The sequence below is a fragment of the Zootermopsis nevadensis genome, unplaced genomic scaffold (assembly GCF_977971745.1).
Source record: "Zootermopsis nevadensis isolate Lab colony 2312 unplaced genomic scaffold, Znev_1.0 Znev_ptg000018l, whole genome shotgun sequence".
NCBI lineage: Eukaryota > Metazoa > Arthropoda > Insecta > Blattodea > Termopsidae > Zootermopsis > Zootermopsis nevadensis.
In genome coordinates, this window is record NW_028259150.1 from 3,040,159 (window position 1) to 3,053,431 (window position 13,273).

General features: G+C 38.5%; 1 protein-coding gene across 11 annotated transcripts in view; it reads left to right on the forward strand.

Annotated features, from left to right (window-relative positions):
- The window catches only part of LOC110827854 (carotenoid isomerooxygenase), a 94,337-nt gene that overhangs the window by 18,549 nt on the left and 62,515 nt on the right, over window positions 1–13,273 (forward strand). The window contains exons 1-3 of one of the 11 annotated variants that reach the window (XM_087351112.1): window positions 322–545; window positions 870–1,335; window positions 1,750–1,938. The exons of 7 other annotated variants lie outside the window; for them this stretch is intronic. The gene's annotated coding sequence lies outside the window, so the exon portion shown is untranslated. Of the gene's footprint in view, window positions 1–321; window positions 1,336–1,361; window positions 1,939–13,273 lie in introns of those variants that run through there. 3 more of the 11 variants (XM_087351111.1, XM_087351114.1, XM_087351113.1) reach the window with 3 other exon arrangements.

The window sequence follows — 13,273 nt, forward strand, 5'->3', positions numbered from 1 at the left end:
ACTTATTCTCAGAATATGATTTGAATGTGGATGTCGTGAAAATCTGACATCTCAACAACACATGGCGCGACTCAAGAGATATTGACAGCTTACTGACTTGTACGGTCATCTGCAGAAGCCTTCATTAAACTGGACACAGATTTTTAACACGTCCTGGGGTATGCAGATTCGCTACGGGCCCACATGAAGCATGCGAACCCCACTTTCCAGGTTGTGTTAAATAAAGAGTTACAGCAAAATGTGGTTGTATGCCAGGCCAATGGCGTTGGCTTTTTGGAAACATCGCTTAAAAACAGATGTTTATTGCACGTTAGAGGGCAGTCGTGTCGTTACAAACATTACTGTGTGGGTTGAGCCTATTCTGTCCGTAGAGATCGTACAGAACGTGTGTCACTCTTGATATAAACACAAATAGGCCTGTTTATAAATCGTACATTTCGCTTTATATTCTGTTATTATTTAATGTTTTAACCTCGTAAATATCTCGTGCGTCGCTAGGTTCAATATATGGCACTTGTCTGTCTTTTGGGAAGTTTTAATAACACGTAATTCAACTTTCATAAGATTTAAAATGCGGGAAGATCATTTTATTTTGTTACGCAGGTCTAACAGAAAGTATTTAATTTAGATTCGGAGATCTAAAGTACAGTACTGTAATGCATTTTTGTTGTTTACCAATGCTATATTTTGTTTAGAATTAAGTTATCATTCTTGTGCTGAATTTCGTTTGTTTGTTGGTTAGCGGTACAGAGTGTACTCCTGTAACAATGATTATTGGATTAAATCATGGGAAATGTAAAGTTCACGGAGCTTAATTCCAGAGTTAGGGACAGGAGAATGTTAACGTCTGGAGTTTCTTTGTTCCACAGAATTGCGTATTTAATTCTGCACAGAGATCGTGCTGTCTTCCACCACTCCTTTGCTGCAAGGTGTTAATAATTATGCGTCTGCTTCTTTGCGTTTAGCGATATTATAGAACAATGAACGTGTGTGTGCAAAATGTTTTTGTAAGAATTCTTTGAGATCGAAGTGTGCCACTGACATAAATCTCTGCACGTGAGATTTGGAAGTAACGAGTGGAAAGATGTAAATTTGTAACTGTGGTTCTCTAGCGAGGTTCGCTGACACATACGATTTACGTATCTCATCGATTTTTTTTATTGTATTTGCCCCTGCTATACGAACTGTAAATTATTGCTGCACGCCAGTTCATAATCGAGATTTGAAGTTCTCGCGGCTTTGAGGATGACGATGTTCTGGGAACTTACGCCGTGTGGATTTGTAGGTGGGGATAAATTCCTGAAGATGGTGACTGTGTGTGACTCCGAAACAATGGTGGGTCTACACTGGGCTCACTATAATTAGAAGCATGAAAACCATTACAACACGCCACTCTAGTAATGCAAAATTGTACTTCTCGTTATAGTGAGCCCAGTATACCAGAACGTCGTCAGTCGACAATTATTTATTTAATATTTATTTAAATGCACAACGTGTTTAAAATAGAGGTTAATGTGTTCTATACTGTATGACAAGCATTTTATACTGAATTTTTGCTGAGGGAAGATTAGGAAGTTATGTCTGAGTTTCACTGAGGTACTGTAATTATATGGAACCTGTACGAATACAAATTATCGCGTGACAGCTTTTAATGTTAGCATTCCATACAGTAATTTCGGAAATGAAACACCCAGACTAAGAGTCATATGCGACATATCCATTGTGCGTAAATTTGATATTTTTGTGCAGGCGTCGTGTATAAAAATGATCTACACAGTTTATTTCCACCTGCCCCACGCAATTGCGTCCATTGCGACAAGCAAGACGCAGAAGAACAGATGTATGTATAAATAGATACGCTGTTGTATAAACAGTGAACTTAAAAATGCGAAAGGGCGAGAACGTGGTGTCTTCTGTGTGTTGTCATTGCAGCGAAGTGTAAGTAATTATGTTAACAGTTTTATCCTTGAACTCCGCGTTATAAGATTGTGTATTAGATATGTATCATTTCTCTCCGTGACCCGGTTCATCGTTTAATATTGATCCCATCATCACATCGAGCCCGAAACGCATTGGATTTGATTAATGTACGTGTGAATGTCCACAGAAATGAACATATTGGTTTTACAAATGCATTTTGGAAAATTGACAAATACAAATTCGATTGATATATTACATCCGCTGTCTTGACGCTGAAGACGCGGTGTTTTTTTCCGTTTCAGTGTGTACTTCAATGCGGGAGGATAATATTAAAATGGATCTTAAAAATAGGAGGAATATTGCGTACTAGTTTAATTTGACTAAAAATATTGACCAGTTACGGGCTGTAATGAACCTTCGCATTTTAGGCGAGAAATATCTTGACTAGTTGATCAAGAATTTGCTTTTTAAGAAGGACTTTGTTCTACGAAGTTAGAGATGCTTACACAGACGTTTAGTCGGGAAATCTGAAGGGAAGAGACCACTTTGCAGTCATAGCCGTGGAGACGAGAGGATAATATTAAAATAGATGTGACGGCTGTAAGATAATGAAAGTGTGGATCGGATACATCGGGCTCAGGTTACAGTACAGTGTTAGGCTGTTGTGAGAAAATGGTAATGAACCTTCAGCAGCTTAAAATGAGACGAATTTCTTTACTAGCTGAGCGAGGTTAATATATCCCACATGGTTCTTAGCCGACTTTAGTTGGTGTTTGGACACGTTGGTGACTACGTGTAATACCATAATGGCGTCACAATCCAGAACCCAGTCTTTCTCGTTTTGATTTTGATTGTTTTATTTTGTAATAAATTTAAGGCCTTCAATTGCAGTCGCATTTTAGCATTTTTCATCTGACTTCGTTCTCCCTTTGACGCCCGGTAGTAACTTTCTGTATGTTTCTCAGATTAAACATTAAATATTATTAAGCTTTATTTGGGCGATGGGCAGGAAATGAACTCATATAGGGCTGGCCCTATTTGTCTGTCTATCTTTCTGTCTATTCTCATGATTCAGCTCGAAAACCGCTGGACGGATTTTGGTTAAATTTGGTATGGACGTCATTGCGGGTCGCCCTAGAATCGTGCTGTGTAATTTCCTGCAATCGGTAATACCAACATGACAGACGCACGAACTTATGAGGTGGGAGTTACATTACCGCCATAGAGTCATACAAGATGAATGACAATAGATCTTGGAAAAGCACACAACTTCGGCACAAAAATTCCTTATACGAGTACATGTAAAATAGCAACACGGCGTCTGCATGAAACACTAAAAATAATTTCGTTCGATCAGGATGCTGCCATAGAAATCACTGTTATCGTTGAGAGAGTTAACACATTTAAAATTCTCGTTTAAGTAGACTTGCTTTTGTACGGTCTGTTTACTATCTGATTTTTACTAAGTGCATTGAGACTGGTTGAGATATTGGAAAATATTAGTTACTGAACTGTCATTGTTGTCGACCTCAGTGTTCTTGTGATAAACATTCTTTATATTCATTAACTGTAGTTTAAAAATCACAAAGACCAGAATCCGTCTGGTAAACATCAACACGTTGTCTTGTTTCTGCAAGCGTTCGTAATTATCAGTGTGTAGCTAAATGACTTCTGATTGGTCGTATTGAATTCTCGTAGAGTATTCTAGGAACAGATGTCGCTGGCCATATTAGCAGGGTGTAAAAATACATTCGGATGAGTGTCTTGTTTATCAGTTTGGGAATATCACTAAGTTTTGCCAGAAAATAAATTACACGTGTTATTTTTCTAAGAGAGTAGTTTGACAATTTCACAGCCATTTGTGAAGTGTTAATAAACTTAAATTCTAGGGCCAACTAAGGGGTTAGAAATAGACTAGATATCATTATGTAATGAATCATAATAACGTGATAAATGAATTGTTTTCTTATACCTTACTTGTACCAGGCGGACTGGTGTATGTAAACGTTTTAGGCTCACTCGTTAATTACCCAGCTCGAGTCTTTGCTGGGTTACCAGCGAGATTACAATAATTACAAAATAATGTGATTAAATTTGAGCGTTTTAACGTTATTTTTATATTTAAATGTAACTTTACATGCCTTTGTTCCAGGATAATGTATGTATGTATGTATGTTATTTCGCATTGCGTATATGTCCCGTCACGCTTCCTTAATAAAATACGTATCTGTATGGCTGGGTTACCATAACAGTCTATGAATGACCAACCCAGAGGACAGCCATCTTCAGACTCACCACCGTGAACACCTCAAATACTACATAAATCTTTTATGTCTCTAGTAGGACTTCAGTATTATTACAATATAACGCTTATAAAATATGAATTTTTAAATTTGCAGATTAATCTCATGCAACACGGAACGGCATTTGACCAACACCCGTAGAACTACAGTAGGACCTAAAAAATGTCCAGGCCTTTGTGAAATACCCTATTCATTATTTATTTTCTAAATCCAGTTTAAACCATTTGATTAAATGAATTATTTTCCTTGATGCCACTGATAATGACCTCTTGAGGTTGAAACGCCTATGGCAATAGTGTCTTTTTTATAGTGTTAATAGTTGTTTGTTAACTTATTTTATATTCTTAGTAATTTGAGTTTACGTAAAAGGTCAAGATGTCCTAAGAATGTGAGTAACGCCCGCGTTCATAAATATGATTAATCTTTGATTTATTTTAATATGAAAAATATAATTGCATGAAATATTATATAAAATGGAACCATTTTTACAATATTGCTCGTATACACAGCATGGAAACACTGTGTAGTGTTCCCATGCGCATTTAATTATCTAATTTTTAAGACGGCCTGAAGATGGTAATCCACACATGTTGATACAGTGAGCTAATTTTTTACACAAGTTGACCTGGACACAAGGAAATTGTCCAACACAAAGTAATTGTTCAAGCTCTGATTATCTCTAATATCAGATTAAGCAATGTTAGTTATTTTTCTTTTTTAAGCAAACAACTATTATCTTGTTTAATCTACTAAAACAAAAGCAGGTTATTGATTACATTCTATTTTGAAGAGAGTACAAACATTCATCATATCGTTCTTATCGAAAGTTTTGTATTTTATCCTACAAACAAAAGCATAATGACCCGAGTAAGTGTGACAGCAATTAATATCTTAAACAGGAAGGGTTCGAGCTTCTTATTACAGTGGCAACATTCTCTGCTTGTAATTTCGGTGTGATGTAACCGTTTTCGTATTCCGTGCTTCGCAGCTACAGGCTGTGTTAGGATTGTAATTACAGGTAGAAGGCGTGAGGTTTGCCAGGTAAGGTCAATCGGTTCGAGGTCTCTTAACCCTATGGGCCATTCTCTTGGCGGGAAGTTGGCTGGAGTTGATTCTGGAAAAGTATGACAGTAAGACTGTGGGTCTTACTGTGAAGTGATGAAGGATGACCACCAATCGCCCATAAAACTGCTTTCATTTTACAGTTGGTTATGTAGTTTCTTATTAACTCACTGTCGTTTTTCTTACGCAATTGCGGAAAAAGTGATTTGTTTTGTCTCGTGATTACATCTCATGTACGTAATGCTTAGCTTCTAAAACACTGTTCGGCCAGCAGGAAACCTCGACTACGGAGGAGCTTCGCGAGTTGGCTGGCGCACTTTCACCCAAACAACCACAACGGTTAAAGTCGCTCCTCTTTATCCACGATCCAAATTTTTGAAACTGTTGGCAACTGTAGCATTTATCTCGAAAACGTCTTTCCAAACCTGGCGTGGAACGGGGCGTTTCTTAGGAGGTCTGGGAATAACATAACAGCGAGGATTGTCCCCCCCCCTCCAGCACAATCTTATTATCCTGTGTGATTATTTCCGGTCGTCTTGGACGAAGCCTTTAATGTTTTTCTCCGACTCTTCAGGCGCATTCTGCGATTACTACATTAAAATAGACCACGATTGCCTCCTTCCTAATACGTATACACTCATCTTTTATGTTTAGCTTCCTATCGCATTCGACGTCATGTAACGTGGTGTTGAAACAGCACCGACGAATGATCTAAAGCAGTGGTATTCAACCTGGGGTACGTGAAATTTAAAAAAAAAAATTATGATAAACACTGAATAATCAGTAATGTAATTTATTTAATTTATTTTAGATGTAGATTATATACTTTGTATAACTTGAATTATACAACAACAACTTTTGGGTACAAAGTTGAACAGAAATTATATCTGGGGGTACGCGAACAAAAAAGGTTGAATATCACTGATCTAAAGGTCAATATTAAGAATATACCTAAGACAGTCAAAATTAATCTTTTCGGTTAGTTGGCAGTCTTTAGTTCCGGATTAGATTCTGTCGTTGACTAATCATTGCAGACCCTAATCCTACACTAAATTTCGAATTAAATACGCTGCTTTAACTTAAGTATGTACAGCATTTACAGCTGTTGGTACGTTCTCTGAATGGTTTATTCGTAATTGGTAAAGATTACTGCGGGTAAAATTAATTTCAGGAATTGGCTTTATGTCGGCAACTCTAGTAATTGGATGTTTGTTGCTGATGGTGAAATATTTTATGCTGCATTTTCGAAACAAAATACATTTCTAACAAGATTAGACTGACCTAGTTCAATATTCTTTACACATTGACGCAAACGAATTTTATTTGTGATTAATCTCTCGCCTCGGCCAAGTCTGATGACAAGCGGCCAGATCACATAGCAACTGCGAGCAAGTGAACTGTGACGTATTTTGTCACATCCGAGCAGTTTGTTTGTCTTTCATGTGTGACATTGATTATCTCAAGCAACATATTATAAAAAAAATTGCTGTTATCAACTTATCAGATCAGCATATCAGCACGGTTGTGCTGTAGCGAGAAGAACCCTCAGGTGGCAACAGGTTCGTTCGTATACGACCAGGACTTCTGAATCTGACGCAGCCGTATTCCGTAACCCTTTCAGACACATGTAATCCATTCTTTTGCTCATGGGAATTCCTAGGAATCCCACAGGATGCAACAACCTATTTCATCTGTAAAACATTACTCTCTAATCGACTGTCAATTTTTGTTAATGACTTCGCGTAATTTCACGTCGTTCTTCAACGCTTCGTACAATGACAGGCTTGAGTCTTGATCCTTTCTTGAGTTTGATACGCAGACTTACGAAATTCGGTCTAAATAATTTAAGACATTAGGAAGCACAAACGGAAAACGAAAGGAATGTAAAAGCGGTCCAGATCACCTGTCTTTAATCCAACATAGCAGGTAATTCGCCATGCTAGTGGCATTCTTAGGCCTACACGTTCCAAATTTCAGTCGGCAGTGAGCACATTGCTTATTATTCATTGCCCCTTCGCTACAGACTACAACTGTAGTTTTAACAAGCTGTATCATCACGCGGAAGCGTGGTTTTCTATGTCGGTGATGTTAAACGCTTAAGAAGCAGTGGATTGCCCCTTTTTTCTTCTCTTAATCACGTGATGGGAACATGTTAGCTAGTGCAGCTGTAAACACATCCAACTCCATTGCAAACGAAAGCGGCTTATCGTAAAGATTTAACGTGTTCGTTGTGAACACGGTCGCATGGATGGAACTTCGCAAATAGTGGCTGACTCACAGGCGACCACGTGTTGGCTATGTGATCATGGTCTTACTCCACTCTTTGACTTTGTACTTCAGGCTACTAACACCAATTAATATCTGTCATAATTAATTTTTGTAAGTATGTAAGTAATGTCTTTGCACCAGAAAATATTTTCTTACATTTCCAATCTATGGATCACGTTTGTGTAGTTTGTAACAAATAGGTGCTCACTTCCAAACATACCACATTTTTTAGTTTTTGAACTGATTTACACGGCTGATGTTTATTAAATGCAAGTTGCTTGAAGCCAGAAAAACGCTGTAGGAAGCAAACTATGACATCGGGGTCTGAGGTTTTCACGTCAGCGAGTGTGAAGATGGCTGTCTTCTGGGTTGTTGCCCCACGGTGTTAGACAGGATCAGTTTATGACTCAACCCGGTCACGTGATAAAAAGTAATCCCCCAGAGTTTAAAATATAATATTTTTAAATTTTATATAAAGTGAGCACAACAGAGAGCTTTCACTCCTCTAGAACGCGCAAGTGGCAATAGTTACGAAGCTCGTGATAAGAGATAACGCCTAAGAATATTTTATGAAATCCACAAACTATGCCACGACCGCTTCGTTCCACATCTTTTCCAGTTAATTTATTCACTATCATCCTCTCATTTAACGCTATTTAGCCCAAGCTACTGGAAAAGCATCGTTAAGTAAACTACAAACAAACAAAATTAATTAATTAATTAAATTCATATTGTTGATGCGGGCCATTGCATGCGATTTACTGCAACGAATAGAAATAATACGGTCATTGAACAGTTTTTAGATAATCGCAGCTTTACTGGGTCGATAAGGTCAAGGAACAGATTTGCAAACGGAACAGAACGGAATCGAAAAGGCCTTTGATGTGTCATCAGCTTCATTCAAGGTCAGATTCTCCTTCGCTTTACTTACAATTGTTTTCTTTAATGTTAAATCTACGTGGTGCATTAGATCGTTTTCATATTTTGTTACTTTCTTAACCTGAATAACCTTGGCCAAATGGGTGCCCTGAATGCGTCAAAGTTGAGACAGTGTTCTTTCCTCGACCGCAAGTCTCCAGAAGCTGCATTTCGGCTGTGACAAGTGCGTGACCTGTCATTCTGATGGGAATTTACATGCAGTCTAAGAAACTCGTCACTCACAGAAATCTGTTGTGACAACATGATCTCGCCAACACTATTATGTGGCCTTTACGAGAAGCGTTAAGAGCCTCTGGTTCTGCTTGGATTCAGATAATGCAAGGTTTTCATGAACTCACGGCTGTCCGAAGATGGCTGACTTCTTGAATTTTGCGCCGTGTAGTCTAGTATAAATTTACCGACGTTTCACAGGTTCTTGTTGCCTCCATTATCAGGGCGATAAGTTTGCCAGAAGACAGCCATGTTCATACTCGCCCCCGAAGAACCTGAAATCGCACTCGCGTCTATTTTGCGTTTTTTTTTTAATTTCAGAAAATTGTAGCCAATTTATTTCTTTTGTGCGAGCTTGGAACTTCGTCTCTTACTAAGTCTATGACAGAAGAATATGAATTTCGAGTGTTTCAGTGCAGAGTGCTTTGGAGAAGCAAGTGAAAGTATCAGGAAATTGGAGAAAACGATAACGACAAACTTCTTTGTAATGTGTACTCCTCAGTTAACCCATTATATAGTACAGGTATATACGATATGTCTCGCGACTGTCAGTCATGGTCTAGGTTTTACATTCGACAAGATCGTCTATCGACACTTAAAGCTATTTGTACGTTTTCAGAAATTCGGGTTTTCCGTTACATGTTTACGTGTTTTGAAAGGGCCAATATTGTTTGGGTGATTAAATCAAAGAGGATGAAATGGGAGAAGTATGTACAACATTTTGGTCAGGGAACAACAGGCGAAGAGTCCATTAGCGCACAATCTGTATATACTTTGGCGGACGTGGAATAATGATGATGATAATAATACAACGAATGTGGAAAATAAAAGCAAAAGTCATTCTAATAATTGTAGGAGCAACTGGAACTGTCTCCAAATCACTCAAAAAATATGTGACCAACATCCCGGACGAACACGACATTAGGGGACTTCAAAAAACCGCCATTCTAGGAACATCATATATCATTCGAAAGACGCCCATGTAAAATACATAATGCCCCACGCGAAATCTGTTTAATGCATTTAACACTTATTAAAAAAAGAAAATGTATTTCAGAAATAGCTGCTTCTGTTTTCCCTGAACGCATTTGGTTAGTGGTACAAAAGTTTGAGAACCCCTGCTCTAGGTCATGTTATGTTCTTCATTAAATAACGTTTTGTAATTAAAGTTCACCTGTTGCAAACAAAATATGGATCTCCTTGTGAGATATGTAAAAGGTATGACACATCTTTTTAAAGTATCCATTAACCATAAGTACAGTTAAATGGGAGAGTTGTACTAGTGCATAAATAGCTAATATTGTTGTTGATTGTGTGTTGACGTTAGAAGAGAGGACTAATACCTGGACTGTGGTGTAGTCACTTTTAATCATTAACATCTTCGTGATAAAGAGACGCTTGTGAAGTGTTGGCGAGGATAATATTGTCTCAGATATCTATTTATTTTGACAATCTCGACTGTTATTTTGGACATTGTCCATCGTCAAAACCCTTTAGAATTGTGTTTATTGTGGGCTGGTAACATCTTGTGGCTAACGTGTGAACATTAACGAAGAACTATTCTTGCACAATCAAATTGTGAATGTACAAGACAGGGGTCATCAACCTTTTAAAACCTGAGCTTTCATTTCTGCTCGCGACTCGCCGAAGTTTAAATAAATTTAGGCGTATACTTTAATGAAACGTTATGGCAATATATAAAAATGGTGCTAACTTACTATTACCATCAGTTTCACAAATTACTCATCACTTTTATTTAACAACTTTGTCGACCTATTAATTATTCAGTTTGGATTGAATGTGTAATAAGTAGTAACTATTCTGTAATGTAACATTCTGATATGTTGTGAGTAGAATTTGAAAACCCCTTATTTCAAAGATTAGTTGGCAGACGCCACTTGTTTGCAACCGCACAGACGCACATGTATCGGATGCAGCAGTAGGAGTGTAACTTCTTCAGTAAGCTATGGGTATTTTTAAAGAATTACGTCTGAGTTATACATTCGGTTATTGTGCGTTCAACGAACATATAAGCCCTACTCGTGCTTAGAAGAAGTATCCGAGAAAATGTGCACAGCATAATCAGATATTTTAAGATAAAGCTTTGTAAGGGTAAGACTTTCTGATGGAATGTAGTTGCATGAAGTTCTTTAAATAAATAAATCCCGAAACACTGTTAACATCTACATACGAAATTTTGTCCAGCGTTCTTCTCTCAGTGTTAATTCCAAAAGCACACGAAGTTTTTTGAGATCATCAGTGTGGAGTTCGATGTAATATACCATCTTCTATTCAGATATTGTCGTCATATACTGGGGCGTAATAGGTGTACAAAGGGACAGTACATTAGTGATTTATAGATTTCAAGAAAGTCCATGAGTCAGTTAGAAGGTACATTCTCATTGAATTCTGTGCATCCATGGAACTAGTTGGATCAACCAAAATTTACTTAAACGCTTTCAATTTTATGTGCAGTGAATTTGTATATTGACCATTTGTGTGTTTCATTCGTTCTTCGTGTGGAATTACTGACTAATTAAAATTTACTAGCATAAACCCGACCTCAGCCACTTTGGCATAAAAATTTCCTTTGGGAAAAAACAGCCCGAAAGCATTCATTATTGCTGAGCTGTTGTATTCTGAATGAGTTTTTGAAAGTGCATGGGCGCTGCTGATGCAACCAGCGGTTGTCCTTACAGGACAGACAGCTTGGCGATTACGTGATGGCAGATAAGGGGGCCTGGACATAAATGACGTTGGTGAAAGAGGTGATGTAACACGAGCAACCAGTCCGTATGCATTTGTTACAATCTGTGTGAAGTCCACCGGTTAGCCGACCAACTAGTTCAGGTTTCGTGACCAGAATGCACACATTTTAAATTCATCCAATCATCTACTTATTGAATTAATATGCAATATTTGATTTGGACTAATCATCAAATAGTGGGTAGGAGGCTGATTTATCGGCACTGACTGAATGCCGAGATTAAATCGGGTTTCTTATCAGGAACGAATATGGCGTGGCTTTATTGTTCCATGTAAATAATCCTTGAGCATTGTACACATATTTTAATTTGATGGGCGTCGGTTTTGGAAAGCACGCCTAAATGAAGAAAAGAAGTAAAGGGAAAGTTAAAGTTGTTCCCGTGATGTAGGATTGTGGAGATAGATCTCCTCCGTACGTTCATAACCTCGGTACTTTTCCAGACTCCGCTCTGCGACTCTCCAAGGAATGCGAACGCGGCACATTCAAACACATCTCCCCAGCTTTTACCAGGATCTTCGACAACCTTGGTATGAAGATTGGGATTGGAATCAGCTGTCTCAGGGCAAGGTCTCTCGGCTGGCTTTCGTGAATACAGTAATGTACCTAGGTATCGCTCTGCCAGTTGATTTCCTGTAGTAACTCCACAAGGAAGTCGGAATAGAATATTTTTGCCTTCTGAGAAAAGATAGTTGTCAACTGATGAAATTTTCAGCCTTTTATGGAATCAGAAGGTTCGCTGCTGTAATCACAAGAGCCCGTTGACATCGTTCCATACAATCACTCAAAGACCTAGGCTCTGTTTACAATTTCGCAACACACTAGTTCTTATTAGGTGAGTTGTTGGCTCTCGTACAATCCCGAAGACGGAGGACCACTTCTGTCTCTCTCTCTGCTACTGCTTATTCAACATTTACGGGCATTCTCCACATCTAGATATCGTCTTCTCCATAAATGACTGGAGAACGTGCCATGCTGTGGTGACAAGACTTCCACTTTTATGTTACTGGAAGACAGTGGGCTAGCCATATACTTGATGACATGCAAATTCTGCTTTTATTTCACCGCGGTTTGAGCAGCCGGTCTCGTGATTGTACATCATACAGTAATCGGCCTGTCATCTGGAACTGTAATCGATCGCTATCCGTGTGATTTTTCTCTCCTTCCAAGTTCATAAAGTTAAGAAAAGTAACTTCTATTGTCATTTAGCGCCATTTAAATGCGTTTCTTACTTTTTGCTAGTGTCTTCCTTCCCGCTGCAACCACGCATACGTAAAGAAAATGAAAAGGTCGAAGGTTCAGGTCGGCCCGCAAAACGAACAACCGTCTTTCTTCTACCTTTCAAGGTTAGACTTGGAAGCAGTGATTTACGGGTTAGATGCAGTTTTTGTGCAGAAGCCCTGGAGTTCGAGGTAAACTAGATTTATTGCTGATTTTTTCCACTTACTTTATCTTCCCTTACCAAAATCTCACTGTAGTAAGATTCCACGTTAAGCTGTAGTTCCTCTCTGACGGTCATTACCAGCCTCTTATTTGGGAGGGGGGGCACGTAAATGCGGCCGAATGAGTCTTCAATCTGAAACAATGCATTATTCCCTTTGCTTCGCCCTTAGGCTCGAAAACGCGTACACGGAAACAGTTCGTAAACAGGTTTTGTCGGTGTTTACAAACAATCCGAAAACATGTATTCGGTTTTTTCATGTTTTGCGTTGGGAATGGACAGCCGCCAAGGCAAGTTCTCTGTATGTAGACAAGCGAGATTACGAAAGCGTGAACAGATCATTGTATCAGCATTTCAGAATAGGTT